Source organism: Perognathus longimembris, chromosome 18, assembly GCF_023159225.1.
Source record: "Perognathus longimembris pacificus isolate PPM17 chromosome 18, ASM2315922v1, whole genome shotgun sequence".
Lineage (NCBI taxonomy): Eukaryota > Metazoa > Chordata > Mammalia > Rodentia > Heteromyidae > Perognathus > Perognathus longimembris.
This window is the reverse complement of record NC_063178.1, coordinates 49,879,768-49,887,170: the sequence shown is the minus strand read 5'-3', so window position 1 is coordinate 49,887,170 and position 7,403 is coordinate 49,879,768. Positions and strand designations below refer to the sequence as shown.

General features: G+C 39.0%; 1 pseudogene; it reads left to right on the top strand.

The window, feature by feature from the left end:
- Positions 1 to 4,950: 4,950 nt before the first annotated feature.
- On the top strand, positions 4,951 to 5,916 carry LOC125366855 (annotated as a pseudogene).
- The last annotated feature ends 1,487 nt before the right edge of the window (positions 5,917 to 7,403 follow it).

The window sequence follows — 7,403 nt, the reverse complement described above, 5'->3', positions numbered from 1 at the left end:
AATAAGAGGAAAATAAAATAAAACTAAAAAATTAAAAATTACGGGGAGGGGAAAGCGAGATTTTTTAAAAGTAAAAGTAAAATAAAAATAGAAACAGGTTCTGAATAAAGGGAACTAAGGTATAAAGAGAAGGAAGCTAAAGAGTTAAAAATAAATAAAATTAAACGTGGTCACCAGACATTTCGTGACAGGATGATCTCAGAGCCTGGAGAAAGAAATAGAAATACAGGGGAAAAAAAGGAAATGAGGACCACATTCAGCTGAATTCTGGTTGTTTAGTCTTCATGTTTTCCAGACTTCCAGAATTTTTCAAGTACTAGAAAAAAAAATTATGTCGCAATATTAAAATCAATTACCAATAAATAAAAATATTATAAATGATAAACACTATAGATGATAAATACTATAAATCATAAGTAAATGATAAATAAGTGTTATAATAAATAAGTTATAAATAAATAAATACAAATATGTAAACAAAAATAATTATCATAAACGGTAAACACTGTAAATAATGAGTGCTATAAATCATAAGTAAATGATAAGTATTATACTAAGTTATAAATAAATAAATACGAATATAAATGAAATATGAATCAGTAAAACTATAATAAGCAATAAATGACAAACATTATAAATGATAAACACTTTAAATAATTACTATAAATTATAAGTAAATAACAAACAAATGACATAATAAATAACAAATATTATAAATAAGTATTATAAATGGTAAATACTATAAATGATAAATACTATAAATCATAAGTAACTGATAAATGTTAAAATACATAAGTTATAAATAAATAAGAATGTAAACAGGATAGAAGTCTATAAAACTCTAATGAGCAAGGCCACGCCCCCAAGGAGCTCAGAGACAACAGTCCAGGCCCCCCCGTGGAGTGCAGGGACGCCAGACCAAGCCCCCTGATGCCAGGCCACGCCCCCTGACATCAGGCCACGCCCTCACGGAGCATACAGATGCCAGGCCACGACCCTGAGCAGCCAAGGGACTCCAGGCCACTCTGATGAGGAGCAAGGGGACACCAGGATGCCCCTGAACAAAAGACCACGCCCTTAACGAGCCAGAGAGGCCAGGCCATGCCCCCCAGGTGCACAGGATGCCAGGCCACCCCCCTGGATGACAGATCACGCCCATTAATGACAGGCCACATCTAAAGGAGCACAGGGACGCCAGGCAACGCCCCCACCCAGAATCATCACTTCTGCCAGGCCACGCCCTCAGTGACACCACTTCTGCCAACCATGCCACGCCCCCAAGGCCTCCCCCTGCCAGTCCACGCCCCCAAGCCCTCACATGAGGCAGGCCATGATCCCAAGGCTTCACCTCCAACTAGGCCACGCCTCCACGCCCTCAAACCAGCCAGGTCAGGCAACCAGCAACACAGCTTCCTCACTCCAGCCAGGTCTTGACCCCAAGAGCTTCCCCTAGGTAGGCCACGCCGCCAAGGCGTCACCTCTTACCAAGCCAAGCCCCCTATACCCCACTTCCTACCAGGCCATGACCACCCATGGCCCAACGACAGTCCAGCTCCATGGCCACGCCCACTGTGACACCACACCAGGCACACTATGCCCCCAGCACCTCCATTATCTTAAGCCCTGCCCACCACGTCACAACGATGTTTCTGGGCCCCTCCACAAGCTTCAAGTCCCCTAGGCCCCACCCCCAGGGGCTGAGACCCACTGGGCCCTGCCAGCCACCTCAGGATGCCCCTAGGACTCCACCTGGAGCCTCACTTCCCCCAGGCCCCGCCCCGGAGTCGCTAATGCCCGCAGGACCCCACCCACCACATCACAAGGATGTCCCACCCGGCCCAGCCCCCATGCCAATGCACGGACCCTAGACCACGCCCCCAAGCGCCTCACCGGCCCCTAGGCCCTGCCCACAGAAGGCTTCCCATCCTCCTGGCCCTGCTCCCTCAAGCACTCAAATCCCGGGCTTCCTGGCTTCTGGGCCCCAGACCGGCAGCTTAAAAGCACTTCGTACTAGCCCAGGCGCCCACCGCCTGGTATCCACAGATAGGGAGGGGGTGTTGTCATGGAGGCGGCCACATCCACTTCATCTGTGGAAACCTGCTCTGCCAGCTGCCACCGCCTCAGCTTCGACTGCTTCACTTCCTGGCATCATCACAGTGAACAGAATGTCACTTGTTGCGTCATCAGGCGGTGACCATCCCGCTCCACACCAGCCTGCTGCGCATGGGCCAGTGGGGCTGGGGATGCAACACAGCCAAGGAGGCTTCACTTCGTGTGCACAGCAGGAGTGGACCAGGTGTCACTGCATGTGTGCAGCAGGCTAGACCGCCACGTGGGAGCTTCCCAGTGCCAGTGTGCATGTTCAACAGCCTACACTGCAGATCAGGGAGTTACCAGGTGTTAGTGCACCATGACAGGCTACAGTGTGAAGCGGGGACCCTCCAGATGCCATTGCAGGTAGGCAGCATGCTGGACCGCCCATTGGGGAGGCGCCAGGCAAACTGCAGGTGTGCAGCAGGTTGGACTGCTGAGCAGAGAGGGACTAAGCACCATTGCACATGCGCAACAGTTTGAACCTCCGGGCGGAGGGGGACCAGATGTTTCTGGACATGCACAGCAGGCTGGAATGCCTAGTGGGGACCCTCTGGGCTCCAGTGTGCATGCGAAACAGGGCAGGGGATTGATTACCCACAATTCTGGGTGGTGACATCATTGTCCTCCATCCTGTGGTTCATCCTTTCTATGTAATTTATAAGAGTAATTAATTGTAATTGTGATTTGTACTTATAATTATTAATAATTTATTTATAATTATATAATTTATATATAATGTTTGGTAATAATTATATATAATATATCATTATAATTATTCATATTCATTATAATAATTAATTATATATAATTTGAAATTACTGTAATTACAAGTTATGTATAATTTATAATGATTGTAATTATTTATAATCAATATATAATGTAAGATAATTATTTATAATTTATCTATAACATAATTATTTGTCATAATAATGATTATTGATAATTTATGATAAGTTATAATTTGCATATAATTTATAATGGCTATAATCATAATTACTCGTCAATATACATAATTTATGATGATCATTATTTTTGGTGTGTATATAATTTATGGTCATTTATCATTATGATGTGTATATATTGAACAATTACAATTATGTATAATTTTAATGTCATTTAGAATCATGATTATAATTATTAATAATTTACAAATTATACATAATTTATAATCATAATTATTTATAATTAATGTACAGTTTTATAGTAATTTATAATATATCCTTGTAATGAATTGTAGTTATAATTAAGAATGTATAATTATTTGTAATTTATATAAAATTTGTAATTATTCATTGTTATTCTAAGTATAATTTATTAGTAATGTATAATTATGTATCTGTTAACGTGATTTCTATTTATAATTATTTATAATTTAAAAATTATTATTATAATTTATCTAATTTATGATTACAATTATTTATAATTTTTATGTAATTTAGAATTATAATTCTTTAAAATTATACTTATTTGCTTTATGATTATTTATTATTGTCAATACTAATAATGAATAATTATTATAGTTATGTACGATTTCTATATAACTTATATTTGTTATAATTATTGTATTTATAAATTATATATAATTTATTATTGTTATAATTATGTATACTGTATATATGTTATCCATATTGTAATTTTCCTAAATATATTATTAGTATAATTATTATGCCCTGCGATTGATGTGTCATCATTGTTCAGTATCTTTTATTTTTAATTATACATCTCTTATGATGTACATCATCTATTATTCTTTATATGTATATATAGATTTATTCTGTCCCACGTTGCATGTGGTATATTATGTATTTATGTGCATCTTACTTTCATATATATTTATATGTGATATCTCTTATTTGTACGTCATTTCATGTCTATTACATATATTACCATATGTAATAAATTCGTATGTCTTTTTATATCTATTACGTATGTATTATCACACATAGTATATAAGAATTATAAATCATTGATAATTTATATAAAATTCATGATTATTACAATTATTTATAATTTGCATGTAATTTATAATTCTTTTTTTTTATAATTTTAATGTAATTTAGATTACCCTATTATTGTTAGTGTATAATATTTCCCCTTTCTTTTTGTTTCCTCTTTTCTCCATGAGTTGGTCATCAAACCCTGATGGTGTCCATTTCCCACCATTTGCATTGATCTACTGATTGGATTCAGATATCGATACCCATGGACAGGAGGATCTTCTATCTCCCTCTTCATTGGAATTCATATTACAATTATTGATGAAAAGCAAGATGATTGGGATTATAATCACCACACAGGATGATGGATGGAAATTAACATTTATTTTCTTTTTTAATTTAAATTTTGTCCCTCAGGAAATATTGGAAAAATATGGTTGGGTAAAAACGTAAAGTCCACGTGTCCATAAGAATTAATCACTATAAATAAATGAAATAAACAAATGATGCAATCTTCAGATCTGGCCCTATAGCAACCTTAAAGCTGATGGAGCAGGAAGCACAGACTGTAAGTCAGACTCTGCAGTGGCCTTGTGGAGTTATGCTTCTTTCTCTGTGTTAGAGGCATAATTCAGGCTTCTTAGACCCTAGTATTCCAACCCTACTCCAGAGTTTGGAAAGAAAAAGCAGAGTCAACCAATAATAACTAACAGGAAGTACAAACATGAAGCAAAAAGAACCAACTGATTTCATCCTAATTTTTTATTTTGGAATTTCTCCAAAAGAGAATATTGAAAAGCTAACCAGGGATGGAGGTGCTGCCATTTTTGCTGCCTGGACGCAGAGCGAGAGGGAGAGAGAGTGGGAGATGCTATCCGCTTCCATCCTTCGCGCAGACCCTGCCGGAGCCGCTGCAGCTATGGATGATCGGGAAGCTCTGGTGTACCAGGCCAAGCTGGCTGAGCAGGCTGAGCGATATGACGAAATGGTGGAATCAATGAAGAAAGTAGCAGGAATGGATGGGGAGCTGACAGTTGAAGAAAGAAATCTCCTATCTGTTGCGTATAAAAATGTGATTGGAGCTAGAAGAGCCTCCTGGAGAATAATTAGCAGCATCGAACAGAAAGAAGAAAACAAGGGAGGAGAAAACAAACTAAAAAATGATTCAGGAATATCAGCAAATGGTTGAGACTGAAGTAAAGTTAATCTGTTGTGACATTCTGGATGTACTGGACAAACACCTCATTCCAGCAGCTAACACTGGCGAGTCCAATGTTTTCTATTATAAAATGAAAGGGGACTACCACAGGTATCTGGCTGAATTTGCCACAGGAAAAGACAGGAAGGAGGCTGCGGAAAACAGCCTAGTGGCTTATAAAGCTGCTCGTGATATTGCAATGACAGAACTTCCACCAAAGCATCCAATTCGTTTAGGTCTTGCTCTCAACTTTTCCGTATTCTACTATGAAATTCTTAATTCTCCTGACAGGGCCTGCAGGTTGGCAAAAGCAGCTTTTGATGATGCAATTGCAGATCTGGATACTCTGAGTGAAGAAAGCTGTAAGGACTCTCCACTTATCATGCAGTTGTTACGTGATAATCTGACACTATGGACTTCAGACATGCAGGGACGGTGAAGAGCAGAATAAGGAAGCGCTGCAGGATGTGGTAGATGAAAATCAGTGAGACAGAAAAGCCAACAAGAGAAACCATCTCTGACTACCCCAGTCCTCCCCACCCCTTCCCTTGGAAAGTCCCCATTGTCACTGAGAACCACAAAATCTGACTTTCACATTTGGTCTCAGAATTTAGGTTCCTGCCCTGTATTTTTTTTTTTAAACAGTTTTCAAAAGTTCTTAAAGGCAAGAGTGAACTTCTGTGGATTTTACTGGTCCCAGCTTTTAGGTTCTTTAAGACACAAACAGGACTGTGTAGAGGCTTTTTCAGCATTACTGTATTGTCTCCATGCCAGAAGTGGCAAGATCATTGGAAATGGAAATTACATTTGAAAGCCATTAGACTCCTAGGTGATGCATCTTAAAAAAGAGATTGATCACACGAAAGAGGCATATGTGAATCATTTTTCCTTTTTCTAATTGTTTAAATAAAATTTTATACCACTGTTTAAATTTAATTGGGTGTTAACTTGAAGTGGTTAAAGATTGTTTGGGGTGGGGAGTTTGTTGCAATGGTTTTGATGTAAAAAGTGTTTCCAACTCTGCTGAAGTGTTGGCTGAAAAGTGAGTGCTGGTAACAGTTCACCAATCCGTGGCTGCTCATTCTTGCCTATGTTTTCTCTCCCTCCGAAGCAGGTTAGCATTGAAGGTGATATGGAGAAGCCTGCATGCATGTTCAGTTCTTTGTTTCTTCTCCTTCCCTCTCCCCTGCCATCCCTTCTTCCTTCCTCCTCCCCTCCCTTCTTCTCTCCCTCTCCTTCACTTGCTCAACCTCTTTTGTTCAGTATGTGTAACTTGAAGCTAATTTGTACTACTGGATATCTGACTGGAGCCACAGATACAGAATCTGTATTGTTCTTACTGAAACACAGCATGAAATTAACATTAAACTTAAATAAAACAAACCTAAAAGAAAAATGCCAAAAAAAAAAAAAAAAAAAGAAAAGCCAACCATATGGGCGGATAAGTCTGTTTAGATTCATCCTTTATTTAAAACATTGAAAAAGAAAAGGAAATATCAGCATTTCCAATTCCAGGATCTATTCACCATATATTTTTGACATTCAGAGTTCTCTATTTCACACACACACACACACACACACACACACACACACACACACACACACCCTTAATTTCTTAGAACCCAGATTTATTTTTAGGCTAGACATTTGCCATTCCAAATCAGGGCTCTCTGCTCCTGAGCAGACATTCTAAAAAACCCTTACTGCCAGATATTAAAAGGCCACTGTATAATTTATTAGAGGAACTTTCAAAAAGCTCTGATAACTATTTAACCAAAAGGGGGAAGCAAAATTACAAGCATCCTAATAACCTCCAACCCTGCACCGGGCACTTGTGAACATGTAGGAGCTACACAGTCTTAGCTCCTCAACTCTTCTGCCTCCTCCTTTGCAGCATGCCATGAAGGAGTATTCAAATTCCCTGACATTCCGTCTTGTCTCTCTCCTTCAAATGTGTGATTCCATTTCCCTAAAAAATGAGAGAGACAGAGCTAATAAAAACTCAAAACAGCAAAGTATTAGCTAACAGGATCCAGAAACTGATCAAGAAAATCATACATCACGATCAAGTAGGCTTCATCCCACAGACCCATGGATGGTTCAACATCTGAGAATCAATAAACGTAATTCACCACAACAGAGCTAAGACCAAGAACCACATCATCATCTCAGCC